Below are 17,006 nucleotides of genomic sequence, written 5' to 3'. Positions count from 1 at the left end.
AGACTTCACCCTAGGGCGTCGTTCCACCAGATGGAATAGTTTGGGCCTAAGAAGTCGACGCCAGAAGCATAAAATACGATATAAATACAACAGCTTTTCCATCGTATAAAACGAATAATTGCAACCAGTGTGAAAGTTATGGTCATGTCTACGTTCCGGGCAACCTAGGCTTCACCATAGAGCGTTGCTCCAACAGATTGAATAGTTAGGGCCTTAGAAGTCAATGCCCGAAGCATAACATGCAATAAAGGTACAACAGGTTTTCCATCGTATAGCAGGAATAATTTGCAACCAGTGTGATAGTAGTGGTCATTTCTACGTTCCGGGCAACCTAGGCTTCACTCCAGGGCGGTGCTCCACCAGATCGAATAGTTACGGCCTAAGAAGTCAACGCCAGAAGCACAAAATACGATAAAGATGCACCAGTTTTTCCATCTTATAAAAAGAATAATTGCATTCAGTGTGAAAGTTATGGTCATTTCTACATTCCGAGCAACCTAGGCTTCACTCTAGGGCGTTGCTCCACCAGATCGAATAGTTAGGTCCTTAGAAGTCAACGCCAGAAGCATAAAATACGATATAAATACAACAGCATTTCCATCGTATTAAATGAATAATTGCAAACAGTGTGAAAGTAGTGGTCATTTCTACGTTCCGGGCAACCTAGGCTTCACTGTATGGCGTTCTTCCACCACATCGAATAGCTACGGCCTCAGAAGTCCACGCCTGAAGCATAAAATACAATAAAAATACAACAGTCTTTTCATCGCATAACAGGAATAATTGCAACAAGCGTGAAAGTAATGATCATTTCGGCGTTACGGGCAACCTAGACTTAACTCTGAGGCATTGCTCCACCAGATCGAATAATTAGGGTCTGAGAAGTCAACGCCAGAAGCATAAAATACAATATAAATACAACGGTTTTTCTATCGTATAAAACGAATAATTGCAACCAGTATGAAACTTATGGTCATTTCTACTTTCCGAGCAACCTAGGCTTCACCCTAGGGCTTTGCTCCAACAGATTGAATAGTTAGGGCCTTAGAAGTCAACGCCCGAAGCATAAAATACAAAATAAATAGAACAATTTTTCCATCGTATAAATCAAATAATTGCTACCAGTGTGAAAGATATGGTCATTTCTACGTTCCGCGCAACCTGGGCTTTACTCTAGGGCGTTGTTCCACCAGATGGAATAGTTAGGGTCTAAGAAGTCAACGCCAGAAGCATAAAATACGATATAAATACAACAGCTTTTCCATCGTATAAAACAAATAATCGCAACCAGTGTGAAAGTTATGGTCATTTCTACGTTCCGGGCAACGTAGGCTTCACCCTAGGCCGTTGTTCCTCCAGATCGAATAGTTAGGGCCTAAGAAGTGAACGCCAGAAGCATAAAATGCAATAAAAATACAACAGTTTCTCCATCGTATAGCAGGAATAGTTTGCAACCAGTGTGATAGTAGTGGTCATTTCTACGTTCCGGGCAACCCAGGTTTCACTCCAGGGCGTTGCTCCACCAGATCGAATAGTTACGGCCTAAGAAGTCAACGCCAGAAGCATAAAATACGATGAAGATGCAACAGTTTTTCCATCGTATAAAACGAATAATTGCAATCAGTGTGAAAGTTATGGTCATTTCTACATTCCGAGCAACCTAGGCTTCACTCTAGGGCGTTGCTCCACCAGATCGAATAGTTAGGTCCTTAGAAGTCAACGCCAGAAGCATAAAATACGATATAAATACAACATCATTTCCATCGTATATAACAAATAATTGCAATCAGTGTGAAAGTTATGGTCATTTCAACGTTCCGGGCAAACTAGGCTTCACTCTACGGCGTTGTTCCACCAGATCGAATAGTTAGGGCCTAAGAAGACAACGCCAGAAGCATAAAATACGATATAAATACAACAGCTTTTCCATCGTATAAAAGGAATAATTGCAAACAGTGTGAAAGTAATGGTCATTTCTACGTTCCGGGCAACCTAGGCTTCACTGTATGGCGTTCTTCCACCACATCGAATAGCTACGGCCTCAGAAGTCCACGCCTGAAGCATAAAATACAATAAAAATACAACAGTCTTTTCATCGCATAACAGGAATAATTGCAACAAGCGTGAAGGTAATGATCATTTCTACGTTCCAGGCAACCTAGGCTTCACTCTAGGGCGTTGTTCCACAAGATCGAATAGTTAGTGCCTAAGTAGTCAACGCCAGAAGCATAAAATACAATATAAATACAACAGTTTTTCCATCGTATAAAACGAATAATTGCAACCAGTATGAAGCTTATGGTCATTTCTACTTTACGAGCAACCTAGGCTTCACCCTAGGGCGTTGCTCCAACAGATTGAATAGTTAGGGCCTTAGAAGTCAACGCCGGAAGCATAAAATACAAAATAAATAGAACGGTTTTTGCATTGTATAAAACGAATAATTGCTACGAGTGTAAAAGCTATGGTCATTTCTACGTTCCGGGCAACCTAGGCTTGACCCTAGGGCGTCGTTCCACCAGATCCAATAGTTAGGGCCTAAGAAGTGAACGCCAGACGCATAAAATGCAATAAAAATACAACAGTTTTTCCATCGTATAAAACGAACATTTGCAAACAGTGTGAAAGTAATGGTCATTTCTACGTTCCGGGCAACCTAGGCTTCACTCTACGGCGTTGTTCCACCAGATCGAATAGTTAGGGCCTAAGAAGTAAACGCCAGAAGCATAAAATACGATATAAATACAACAGCTTTTCCATCGTATAAAAGGAATAATTGCAAACAGTGTGAAAGTAATGGTCATTTCTACGTTCCGGGCAACCTAGGCTTCACTCGACGGCGTTGTTCCACCAGATCGAATAGTTAGGGCCTAAGAAGTCGACACCAGAAGAACAAAATATAAAATAAATACAACAGCCTTTACACCGTATAAAACGAATAATTGCAATCTGTGTGAAGGTTATGGTCATATCTACGTTCCGAGCAACCTAGGCTTCACTGTATGGCGCTCTTCCACCACATCGAATAGCTACGGCCTCAGAAGTCCACGCCTGAAGCATAAAATACAATAAAAATACAACAGTCTTTTCATCGTATAACAGGAATAATTGCAACAAGCGTGAAAGTAATGATCATTTCGGCGTTTCGGGCATCCTAGACTTAATTCTGAGGCATTGCTCCACCAGATCGAATATTTAGGGCCTTAGAAGTCAACCCCAGAAGCATAAAATACAATATAAATACAACAGTTTTTCCATCGTATAAAACGAATAATTGCAACCAGTATGCAACTTATGGTCATTTCTACATTCCGAGCAACCTAGGCTTTACTCTAGGGCGTTGCTACACCAGATCGAATAGTTAGGACCTTAGAAGTCAACGCCAGAAGCATAAAATACGATATAAATACAACAGCTGTTCCATCGTATAAAAGGAATAATTGCAAACAGTGTGAAAGTAATGGTCATTTCTACGTTCCGGGCAACCTAGGCTTCACTCTAGGGCGTTGTCCCACAAGATCGAATAGTTAGGGCCTAAGTAGTCAACGCCAGAAGCATAAAATACAATATAAATAGAACAGTTTTTCCAATGTATAAAACGAATAATTGCTACCAGTGTGAAAGTTATGGTCATTTCTACGTTCCGCGCAACCTGGGCTTTACTCTAGGGCGTTGCTCCACCAGATCGAATAGTTAGGACCTTAGAAGTCAACGCCAGAAGCATAAAATACGATATAAATACAACAGCTGTTCCATCGTATAAAAGGAATAATTGCAAACAGTGTGAAAATAATGGTCATTTCTACGTTCGGGCAACCTAGGCTTCATTCTACGGCGTTGTTCCACCAGATCCAATAATTAGGGCCGGAGAAGTCAACGCCAGAAGCATAAAATACAATATAAATACAACAGTTTTTCCATCGTATAAAACGAATAATTGCAACCAGTATGAAACTTATGGTCATTTCTACGTACCGGGCAACCTAGGCTTCACTCTAGGGCGTTGCTCTACCAGATCGAATAGTTAGGGCCTTAGAAGTCAACGCCCGAAGCATAAAATACAAAATAAATACAAAAGTTTTTCCATCGTATAAAACGAATAATTGCTACCAGTGTGAAAGTTATGGTCATTTCTACTTTCCGGGCAACCTAGGCTTCACCCTAGGGCGTTGTTCCACCAGATGGAATAGTTAGGGCCTAAGAAGTCAACGCCAGAAGCATAAAATACGATATAAATACAACAGCTTTTCCATCGTATAAAACAAATAATTGCAACCAGTTTGATAGTGATGGTCATTTCTACGTACCGGGCAACCTACGCTTCACTCTAGGGCGTTGCTCCACCAGATCGTATAGTTAGGGCCTTAGAAGTCAACGCCCGAAGCATAAAATATAAAATAAATAGAACAGTTTTTCCATCGGATAAAACGAATAATTGCTACCAGTGTGAAAGTAATGGTCATTTCTACGTTCCGGGCAACCTAGGCTTCACCCTAGGCCGTTGTTCCACCAAATCGAAAAGTTAGGGCCTAAGAAGTGAACGCCAGAAGCATAAAATGCAATAAAAATACAACAGTTTTTCCATCGTATAGCAGGAATAATTTGCAACCAGTGTGATAGTAGTGGTCATTTCTACGTTCCGGGCAACCCAGGTTTCACTCCAGGGCGTTGCTCCACCAGATCGAATAGATACGGCCTAAGAAGTCAACGCCAGAAGCATAAAATACGATGAAGATGCAACAGTTTTTCAATCGTATAAAACGTATAATTGCAATCAGTGTGAAAGTTATGGTCATTTCTACATTCCGAGCAACCTAGGCTTCACTCTAGGGCGTTGCTCCACCAGATCGAATAGTTAGGTCCTTAGAAGTCAGCGCCAGAAGCATAAAATACGATATAAATACAACAGCTTTTCCATCGTATATAACAAATAATTGCAATCAGTGTGAAAGTAATGGTCCTTTCTACGTTCCGGGCAACCTAGGCTTCACCCTAGGGCTTTGCTCCAACAGATTGAATAGTTAGGGCCTAAGAAGACAACGCCAGAAGCATAAAATACGATATAAATAGAACGGTTTTTCCATTGTATAAAACGAATAATTGCTACCAGTGTAAAAGCAATGGTCATTTCTACGTTCCGGGCGACCTAGGCTTCACTCTACGGCGTTGTTCCACCAGATCGAATAGTTAGGGCCTAAGAAGTCAACGCCAGAAGCATAAAATACGATATAAATACAACAGCTTTTCCATCGTATAAAAGGAATAATTGCAAACAGTGTGAAAGTAGTGGTCATTTCTACGCTCCGGGCAACCTAGGCTTCACTGTATGGCGTTCTTCCACCACATCGAATAGCTACGGCCTCAGAAGTCCACGCCTGAAGCATAAAATACAATAAAAATACAACAGTCTTTTCATCGCATAACAGGAATAATTGCAAACAGTGTGAAAGTAATGGTCATTTCTACGTTCCGGGCAACCTAGGCTTCACTGTCGGGCGTTGCTCCACCAGATCGAAATGTTAGGGCCTAAGAAGTCAACGCCCGAAGCATAAAATACGATATAAATACAACAGCATTTCCATCGTATTAAATGAATAATTGCAAACAGTGTGAAAGTACTGGTCAGTTCTACGTTCCGGGCAACCTAGGCTTCACTGTATGGCGTTCTTCCACCACATCGAATAGCTACGGCCTCAGAAGTCCACGCCTGAAGCATAAAATACAATAAAAATACAACAGTCTTTTCATCGCATAACAGGAATAATTGCAAACAGGGTGAAAGTAATGGTCATTTCTACGTTCGGGCAACCTAGGCTTCACTCTAGGTCGTTGCTCCACCAGATCAAATAGCTAGCGACTTAGAATTAAACGCCAGAAGCATAGAATACAATAAAAATACAACAGTTTTTCCATCGTATAACAGGAATAATTGCAACCAGTGTGAATGTAATGGTCATTTCTAGGTTCCGGGCAACCTAGGTTTCACTCTAGGGCGTTGCTCATCCAGGTCGAGTAGTTAGGGCCTAAGAAGTCAACGTCAGAAACATAAAATACGATATAAATACAACAGCTTTTATATCGTATAAAACGATTAATTGCAACCAGTGTGGAAGTTATGGTCGTTTCTACGTTCCGGGCAACCTAGGCTTCACTCTACGGCGTTGCTCGACCAGACCGAATAGCTAGGTCCTTAGAACTCAACGCCAGAAGCATAAAATACGATATAAATACAACAGCATTTCCATCGTATAAAACAAATAATTGCAACCAGTGTGAAAGTTATGGTCATTTCTACCTTCCGGGCAACCTAGGCTTCACCCTAGGGCGTTGTTCCACCAGATGGAATAGTTAGGGCCTAAGAAGTCAACGCCAGAAGCATAAAATACGATATAAATACAACAGCTTTTCCATCGGATAAAACGAATAATTGCTACCAGTGTGAAAGTAATGGTCATTTCTACGTTCCGGGCAACCTAGGCTTCACCCTAGGCCGTTGTTCCACCAAATCGAATAGTTAGGGCCTAAGAAGTGAACGCCAGAAGCATAAAATGCAATAAAAATACAACAGTTTTTCCATCGTATAGCAGGAATAATTTGCAACCAGTGTGATAGTAGTGGTCATTTCTACGTTCCGGGCAACCCAGGTTTCACTCCAGGGCGTTGCTCCACCAGATCGAATAGATACGGCCTAAGAAGTCAACGCCAGAAGCATAAAATACGATGAAGATGCAACAGTTTTTCAATCGTATAAAACGTATAATTGCAATCAGTGTGAAAGTTATGGTCATTTCTACATTCCGAGCAACCTAGGCTTCACTCTAGGCCGTTGCTCCACTAGATCGAATAGCTAGGGCCTTAGAAGTCAACGCCAGAAGCATAAAATACAAAATAAATAGAACAGTTTTTCCATTGTATAAAACGAATAATTGCTACCAGTGTAAAAGTTATGGTCATTTCTACTTTCCGGGCAACCTAGGCTTCACTCTAGGGAGTTGTTCCACCAGATCGAACAGTTGGGGCCTCAGGAGTCAACGCCAGAAGCATAAAATACAATATAAATATAACAGTTTTTCCATCGTATAAAACGAATGATAGCGACCAGTGTGAAAGTTACGGTCATTTCCACGTTCCGGGCAACCTAGGCTTCACTCTGCGGCGTTGTTCCACCAGATCGAATAGTTAGGGCCTAAGAAGTGAACGCCAGAAGCATAAAATACAATTTAAATATAACAGTTTTTCCATCGTACAAAACGAATAATAGAAACCAGTGTTAAAGTTATGGAAATTTCTACGTTCCGGGCAAGCTAGGCTTTACTCTAGGGCGTTGCTCCACCAGATCAATCAGTTAGGGCCTTAGAAGTCAACGCCCGAACCATAAAATACAAAAAAAATACAACGGTGTTTCCATCATATAACAGGAATAATTGCAACCAGTTTGAAAGTGATGGTCATTTCTCCATCCCGGCAACCTAGGCTTCACTCTAGGGCGTTGCTCCACTAGATCGAATAGCTAGGGCCTTAGAAGTCAACGCCAGAAGCATAAAATACAATATAAATACAACAGCTTTTCCATCGTATAAAACGAATAATTGCAACCAGTGTGAAAGTAATGGTCATTTCTACGTTCCGGGCAAACTAGGCTTCACTCTCGGGCGTTGTTTCACTAGATCGAATAGCTAGGGCCTTAGAAGTCAACGACAGAAGCATAAAGTACAATATAAATGAAACGGTTTTTCCATCGTATAAGACGAATAATTGCAACCAGTATGAAACTTATGGTCACTTCTACTTTCAGAGCAACCTAGGCTTCACTCTAGGGCGTTACTCCACCAGATCGAATAGTTAGGTCCTTCGAAGTCAACGCCAGAAGCATACAATACGATATAAATAGAACAGCTTTTCCGTCGTATAAAAGGAATAATTGCAAACAGTGGGAAAGTAATGGTCATTTCTACTTTCCGAGCAACCTAGGCTTCACCCTGGGGCGTTGCTCCAACAGATTGAATAGTTCGGTCGTTAGAAGTCAACGCCCGAAGCATAAGGTGCAATAAAAATATAACAGTTTTTCCGTCGTATAACAGGATTAATTGCAACCAGTTTGAAAGTGATGGTCATTTCTACGTTCCGGGCAACCTAGGCTTCACTCTAGGGCGTTGCTCCACCGGATCAAACAGTTAGGGCCTTCGAAGTCAACGCCCGAAGCATAAAATACAATATAAATATAACAGTTTTTCCATTGTATTAAACGAATAATTGCTACCAGTGTAAAAGTTATGTTCATTCCTACGTTCCAGGCAACCTAGGCTTCACCCTAGGGCGTTGTTCCACCAGATCGAATAGTTAGGGCCTTAGAAGTCAACGCCCGAAGCATAAAATACAAAATAAATAGAACAGTTTTTCCATCATATAACAGGAATAATTGCAACCAGTTTGAAAGTGATGGTCATTTCTCCTTTCCGGGCAACCTAGGCTTCACTCTAGGGCGTTGCTCCACTAGATCGAATAGCTAGGGCCTTAGAAGTCAACGCCAGAAGCATAAAATACAATATAAATACAACAGCTTTTCCATCGTATAAAACGAATAATTGCAACCAGTGTGAAAGTAATGGTCATTTCTACGTTCCGGGCAAACTAGGCTTCACTCTCGGCCGTTGCTTCACTAGATCGAATAGCTAGGGCCTTAGAAGTCAACGACAGAAGCATAAAGTCCAATATAAATGAAACAGTTTTTCCATCGTATAAGACGAATAATTGCAACCAGTATGAAACTTATGGTCACTTCTACTTTCCGGGCAACCTAGGCTTCACCCTAGGGCGTTGCTCCAACAGATTGAATAGTTAGGGCCTTAGAAGTCAACACCCGAAGCATAGAATGCAATAAAAATACAACAGCTTTTCCATCGTATAAAAGGAACAATTGCAAACAGTGTGAAAGTAATGGTCATTTCTACTTTCCGAGAAACCTAGGCTTCACTCTAGGGCGTTGCTCCACCAGATCGAATAGTTAGGGCCCTAGAAGTCAACGCCCGAAGCATAAAATACAATATAAATGCAGCAGCTTTTCCATTCCATAAAGCGAATAATTGCAACCAGTGTGAAAGTTATGGTCATTTCTACATTCCGAGCAACCTAGGCTTCACTCTAGGGCGTTACTCCACCAGATCGAATAGTTAGGTCCTTCGAAGTCAACGCCAGAAGCATACAATACGATATAAATAGAACAGCTTTTCCGTCGTATAAAAGGAATAATTGCAACCAGTGTGAAAGTTATGGTCATTTCTACATTCCGAGCAACCTAGGCTTCACCCTAGGGCGTTGCTCTAACAGATTGAATAGTTAGGGCCTTAGAAGTCAATGCCAGAAGCATAAAATACGATATAAATATAACAGTTTTTCCATTGTATTAAACGAATAATTGCTACCAGTATGAAGCTTATGGTCATTTCTACTTTACGAGCAACCTAGGCTTCACCCTAGGGCGTTGCTCCAACAGATTGAATAGTTAGGGCCTTAGAAGTCAACGCCCGAAGCATAAAATACAAAATAAATAGAACGGTTTTTCCATTGTATAAAACGAATAATTGCTACCAGTGTAAAAGCTATGGTCATTTCTACGTTCCGGGCGACCTAGGCTTCACCCTAGGGCGTTGTTCCACCACATCGAATAGTTAGGGCCTAAGAAGTGAACGCCAGAAGCATAAAATACAATATAAATACAACAGTTTTTCCATCGTATAAAACGAATAATTGCAACCAGTATGAAACTTATGGTCATTTCTCCTTTCCGGGCAACCCAGGTTTCACTCCAGGGCGTTGCTCCACCAGATCGAATAGTTACGGCCTAAGAAGTCAACTCCAGAAGCATAAAATGCAATAAAAATACAACAGTTTCTCCATCGTATAGCAGGAATAATTTGCAACCAGTGTGATAGTAGTGGTCATTTCTACGTTCCGGGCAACCCAGGTTTCACTCCAGGGCGTTGCTCCACCAGATCGAATAGTTGCGGCCTAAGAAGTCAACGCCAGAAGCATAAAATACAATGAAGATGCAACAGTTTTTCCATCGTATAAAACGAATAATTGCAATCAGTGTGAAAGTTATGGTCATTTCTACATTCCGAGCAACCTAGGCTTCACTCTAGGGCGTTGCTCCACCAGATCGAATAGTTAGGTCCTTAGAAGTCAACGCCAGAAGCATAAAATACGATATAAATACAACAGCTTTTCCATCGTATATAACAAATAATTGCAATCAGTGTGAAAGTTATGGTCATTTCTACGTTCCGGGCAACCTAGGCTTCACTCTACGGCGTTGTTCCACCAGATCGAATAGTTAGGGCCTAAGAAGACAACGCCAGAAGCATAAAATACGATATAAATACAACAGCTTTACCATCGTATAAAAGGAATAATTGCAAACAGTGTGAAAGTAATTGTCATTTCTACGTTCCGGGCAACCTAGGCTTCACTGTATGGCGTTCTTCCACCACATCGAATAGCTACGGCCTCAGAAGTCCACGCCTGAAGCATAAAATACAATAAAAATACAACAGTCTTTTCATCGCATAACAGGAATAATTGCAACAAGCGTGAAAGTAATGATCATTTCTACGTTCCAGGCAACCTAGACTTCACTCTAGGGCGTTGTTCCACAAGATCGAATAGTTAGTGCCTAAGTAGTCAACGCCAGAAGCATAAAATACAATATAAATACAACAGATTTTCCATCGTATAAAACGAATAATTGCAACAAGTATGAAGCTTATGGTCATTTCTACTTTACGAGCAACCTAGGCTTCACCCTAGGGCGTTGCTCCAATAGATTGAATAGTTAGGGCCTAAGAAGTGAACGCCAGAAGCATAAAATACAATATAAATACAACAGTTTTTCCATCGTATAAACCGAATAATTGCAACCAGTATGAAACTTCTGGTCATTTCTACGTTCCGGGCAACCTAGGCTTCAGTGTATGGCGTTCTTCCACCACATCGAATAGCTACGGCCTCAGAAGTCAACGCCTGAAGTATAAAATACAATAAAAATACAACAGTCTTAACATTCTATAACACGAATAATTGCAACCCGTGTGAAAGTGATGGTCATTTCTACGTTCGAGGCAACCTAGGCTTCACTCTAGGGCGTTGTTCCACAAGATCGAATAGTTAGGGCCTAAGAAGTCAACGCCAGAAGCATAAAATACAATATAAATATAACAGTTTTTCCATCGTATAAAACGAATAATAGCAAACAGTGTGAAAGTAATGGTCATTTCTACGTTCGGGCAACCTAGGCTTCACTCTACGGCGTTGTTCCACCAGATCGAATAACTAGGGCCTGAGAAGTCAACGCCAGAAGCATAAAATACAATATAAATACAACAGTTTTTCCATCGTATAAAACGAATAATTGCAACCAGTATGAAACTTATGGTCATTTCTCCTTTCCGAGCAACCTAGGCTTCACCCTAGGGCTTTGCTCCAACAGATTGAATAGTTAGGGCCTTCGAAGTCAACGCCCGAAGCATAAAATACAAAATAATTAGAACGGTTTTTCCATTGTATAAAACGAATAATTGCTACGAGTGTAAAAGCTATGGTCATTTCTACGTTCCGGGCAACCTAGGCTTGACCCTAGGGCGTCGTTCCACCAGATCCAATAGTTAGGGCCTAAGAAGTGAACGCCAGACGCATAAAATGCAATAAAAATACAACAGTTCTTCCATCGTATAAAACGAACAATTGCAAACAGTGTGAAAGTAATGGTCATTTCTACGTTCCGGGCAACCTAGGCTTCACTCTACGGCGTTGTTCCACCAGATCGAATAGTTAGGGCCTAAGAAGTCAACGCCAGAAGCATAAAATACGATATAAATACAACAGCTTTTCCATCGTATAAAAGGAATAATTGCAAACAGTGTGAAAGTAATGGTCATTTCTACGTTCCGGGCAACCTAGGCTTCACTCTACGGCGTTGTTCCACCAGATCGAATAGTTAGGGCCTAAGAAGTCGACACCAGAAGAACAAAATATAAAATAAATACAACAGCCTTTACACCGTATAAAACGAATAATTGCAATCTGTGTGAAGGTTATGGTCATATCTACGTTCCGGGCAACCTAGGCTTCACTGTATGGCGCTCTTCCACCACATCGAATAGCTACGGCCTCAGAAGTCCACGCCTGAAGCATAAAATACAATAAAAATACAACAGTCTTTTCATCGTATAACAGGAATAATTGCAACAAGCGTGAAAGTAATGATCATTTCGGCGTTTCGGGCATCCTAGACTTAATTCTGAGGCATTGCTCCACCAGATCGAATATTTAGGGCCTTAGAAGTCAACCCCAGAAGCATAAAATACAATATAAATATAACAGTTTTTCCATCGTATAAAACGAATAATTGCAACCAGTATGCAACTTATGGTCATTTCTACATTCCGAGCAACCTAGGCTTTACTCTAGGGCGTTGCAACACCAGATCGAATAGTTAGGACCTTAGAAGTCAACGCCAGAAGCATAAAATACGATATAAATACAACAGCTGTTCCATCGTATAAAAGGAATAATTGCAAACAGTGTGAAAGTAATGGTCATTTCTACGTTCTGGGCAACCTAGGCTTCACTCTAGGGCGTTGTCCCACAAGATCGAATAGTTAGGGCCTAAGTAGTCAACGCCAGAAGCATAAAATACAATATAAATAGAACAGTTTTTCCAATGTATAAAACGAATAATTGCTACCAGTGTGAAAGTTATGGTCATTTCTACGTTCCGCGCAACCTGGGCTTTACTCTAGGGCGTTGCTCCACCAGATCGAATAGTTAGGACCTTAGAAGTCAACGCCAGAAGCATAAAATACGATATAAATACAACAGCTGTTCCATCGTATAAAAGGAATAATTGCAAACAGTGTGAAAATAATGGTCATTTCTACGTTCGGGCAACCTAGGCTTCATTCTACGGCGTTGTTCCACCAGATCGAATAATTAGGGCCGGAGAAGTCAACGCCAGAAGCATAAAATACAATATAAATACAACAGTTTTTCCATCGTATAAAACGAATAATTGCAACCAGTATGAAACTTATGGTCATTTCTACGTACCGGGCAACCTAGGCTTCACTCTAGGGCGTTGCTCTACCAGATCGAATAGTTAGGGCCTTAGAAGTCAACGCCCGAAGCATAAAATACAAAATAAATACAACAGCTTTTCCATCGTATAAAACAAATAATTGCAACCAGTTTGATAGTGATGGTCATTTCTACGTACCGGGCAACCTACGCTTCACTCTAGGGCGTTGCTCCACCAGATCGTATAGTTAGGGCCTTAGAAGTCAACGCCCGAAGCATAAAATATAAAATAAATAGAACAGTTTTTCCATCGGATAAAACGAATAATTGCTACCAGTGTGAAAGTAATGGTCATTTCTACGTTCCGGGCAACCTAGGCTTCACCCTAGGCCGTTGTTCCACCAAATCGAATAGTTAGGGCCTAAGAAGTGAACGCCAGAAGCATAAAATGCAATAAAAATACAACAGTTTTTCCATCGTATAGCAGGAATAATTTGCAACCAGTGTGATAGTAGTGGTCATTTCTACGTTCCGGGCAACCCAGGTTTCACTCCAGGGCGTTGCTCCACCAGATCGAATAGATACGGCCTAAGAAGTCAACGCCAGAAGCATAAAATACGATGAAGATGCAACAGTTTTTCAATCGTATAAAACGTATAATTGCAATCAGTGTGAAAGTTATGGTCATTTCTACATTCCGAGCAACCTAGGCTTCACTCTAGGGCGTTGCTCCACCAGATCGAATAGTTAGGTCCTTAGAAGTCAGCGCCAGAAGCATAAAATACGATATAAATACAACAGCTTTTCCATCGTATAAAAGGAATAATTGCAAACAGTGTGAAAGTAATGGTCATTTCTACGTTCGGGCAACCTAGGCTTCACTCTACGGCGTTGCTCCACCAGATCGAATAATTAGGGCCGGAGAAGTCAACGCCAGAAGCATAAAATACGATATAAATACAACAGCTTTTCCATCGTATATAACAAATAATTGCAATCAGTGTGAAAGTAATGGTCCTTTCTACGTTCCGGGCAACCTAGGCTTCACCCTAGGGCGTTGCTCCAACAGATTGAATAGTTAGGGCCTTAGAAGTCAACACCCGAAGCATAAAATACAATATAAATACAACAGTTTTTCCATTGTATTAAACGAATAATTGCTACCAGTGTAAAAGTTATGGTCATTCCTACGTTCCGGGCAACCTAGGCTTCACCCTAGGGCGTTGTTCCACCAGATCGAATAGTTAGGGCCTTAGAAGTCAACGCCCGAACCATAAAATACAAAAAAAATACAACAGTGTTTCCATCATATAACAGGAATAATTGCAACCAGTCTGAAAGTGATGGTCATTTCTCCATCCCGGCAACCTAGGCTTCACTCTGGGGCGTTGCTCCACTAGATCGAATAGCTAGGGCCTTAGAAGTCAACGCCAGAAGCATAAAATACAATATAAATACAACAGCTTTTCCATCGTATAAAACGAATAATTGCAACCAGTGTGAAAGTAATGGTCATTTCTACGTTCCGGGCAAACTAGGCTTCACTCTCGGGCGTTGTTTCACTAGATCGAATAGCTAGGGCCTTAGAAGTCAACGACAGAAGCATAAAGTACAATATAAATGAAACGGTTTTTCCATCGTATAAGACGAATAATTGCAACCAGTATGAAACTTATGGTCACTTCTACTTTCAGAGCAACCTAGGCTTCACTCTAGGGCGTTACTCCACCAGATCGAATAGATAGGTCCTTCGAAGTCAACGCCAGAAGCATACAATACGATATAAATAGAACAGCTTTTCCGTCGTATAAAAGGAATAATTGCAAACAGTGGGAAAGTAATGGTCATTTCTACTTTCCGAGCAACCTAGGCTTCACCCTGGGGCGTTGCTCCAACAGATTGAATAGTTCGGTCGTTAGAAGTCAACGCCCGAAGCATAAGGTGCAATAAAAATATAACAGTTTTTCCGTCGTATAACAGGATTAATTGCAACCAGTTTGAAAGTGATGGTCATTTCTACGTTCCGGGCAACCTAGGCTTCACTCTAGGGCGTTGCTCCACCGGATCAAACAGTTAGGGCCTTCGAAGTCAACGCCCGAAGCATAAAATACAATATAAATATAACAGTTTTTCCATTGTATTAAACGAATAATTGCTACCAGTGTAAAAGTTATGGTCATTCCTACGTTCCGGGCAACCTAGGCTTCACCCTAGGCGTTGTTCCACCAGATCGAATAGTTAGGGCCTTAGAAGTCAACGCCCGAAGCATAAAATACAAAATAAATAGAACAGTTTTTCCATCATATAACAGGAATAATTGCAACCAGTTTGAAAGTGATGTTCATTTCTCCTTTCCGGGCAACCTAGGCTTCACTCTAGGGCGTTGCTCCACTAGATCGAATAGCTAGGGCCTTAGAAGTCAACGCCAGAAGCATAAAATACAATATAAATACAACAGCTTTTCCATCGTATAAAACGAATAATTGCAACCAGTGTGAAAGTAATGGTCATTTCTACGTTCCGGGCAAACTAGGCTTCACTCTCGGCCGTTGCTTCACTAGATCGAATAGCTAGGGCCTTAGAAGTCAACGACAGAAGCATAAAGTACAATATAAATGAAACAGTTTTTCCATCGTATAAGACGAATAATTGCAACCAGTATGAGACTTATGGTCACTTCTACTTTCCGGGCAACCTAGGCTTCACCCTAGGGCGTTGCTCCAACAGATTGAATAGTTAGGGCCTTAGAAGTCAACACCCGAAGCATAGAATGCAATAAAAATACAACAGCTTTTCCATCGTATAAAAGGAACAATTGCAAACAGTGTGAAAGTAATGGTCATTTCTACTTTCCGAGAAACCTAGGCTTCACTCTAGGGCGTTGCTCCACCAGATCGAATTGTTAGGGCCCTAGAAGTCAACGCCCGAAGCATAAAATACAATATAAATGCAGCAGCTTTTCCATTCCATAAAGCGAATAATTGCAACCAGTGTGAAAGTTATGGTCATTTCTACATTCCGAGCAACCTAGGCTTCACTCTAGGGCGTTACTCCACCAGATCGAATAGTTAGGTCCTTCGAAGTCAACGCCAGAAGCATACAATACGATATAAATAGAACAGCTTTTCCGTCGTATAAAAGGAATAATTGCAACCAGTGTGAAAGTTATGGTCATTTCTACATTCCGAGCAACCTAGGCTTCACCCTAGGGCGTTGCTCTAACAGATTGAATAGTTAGGGCCTTAGAAGTCAATGCCAGAAGCATAAAATACGATATAAATATAACAGTTTTTCCATTGTATTAAACGAATAATTGCTACCAGTGTAAAAGTTATGGTCATTTCTACGTTCCGGGCAACCTACCCTTCACCCTGGGGCATTGATCCGCCAGATGGAATAGTTAGGGCCTAAGAAGTCAACGCCAGAAGCATAAAATACAATAAAGATGCAACAGTTTTTCCATCGTATAACAGGAATAACTGCAAACAGTATGAAAGTACTGGTAATTTCTACGTTCCGAGTAACCTAGGTTTCACTCTAGGGCGTTGCTCCACCAGATCGAATAGCTACGGCCTTAGAAGTCAACCCCAGATGAATAAAATACAATAAAGATGCCACAGCTTTTCCATCGTACAAAACGAATAATTGCAACCACTGTGAAAGTTTTGGTCACTTCTACCTTCCGGGCAACCTAGACTTCACTCTAGGGCGTTGCTCCACCAGATCGAATAGTTAGGGCCTTAGAAGTCAACGCCAGAAGCATAAAATACAATAAAGATGCAACAGTTTTTCCATCGTATAACAGGAATAATTGCAACCAGTGTGAAGGTAATGGTATGTTCTACGTTCCGGTCAACCTAGGCTTCACCCTAGGGCGTTGTTCCACCAGATCGAATAGTTAGGGCCTAAGAAGTGAACGCCAGAAGCATAAAATA

Source organism: Calliopsis andreniformis, unplaced genomic scaffold, assembly GCF_051401765.1.
Source record: "Calliopsis andreniformis isolate RMS-2024a unplaced genomic scaffold, iyCalAndr_principal scaffold0007, whole genome shotgun sequence".
Classification (NCBI taxonomy): Eukaryota; Metazoa; Arthropoda; class Insecta; order Hymenoptera; family Andrenidae; genus Calliopsis; species Calliopsis andreniformis.
The sequence above is the reverse complement of the archived record's forward strand: the minus strand, read 5'-3'. Positions refer to the sequence as shown.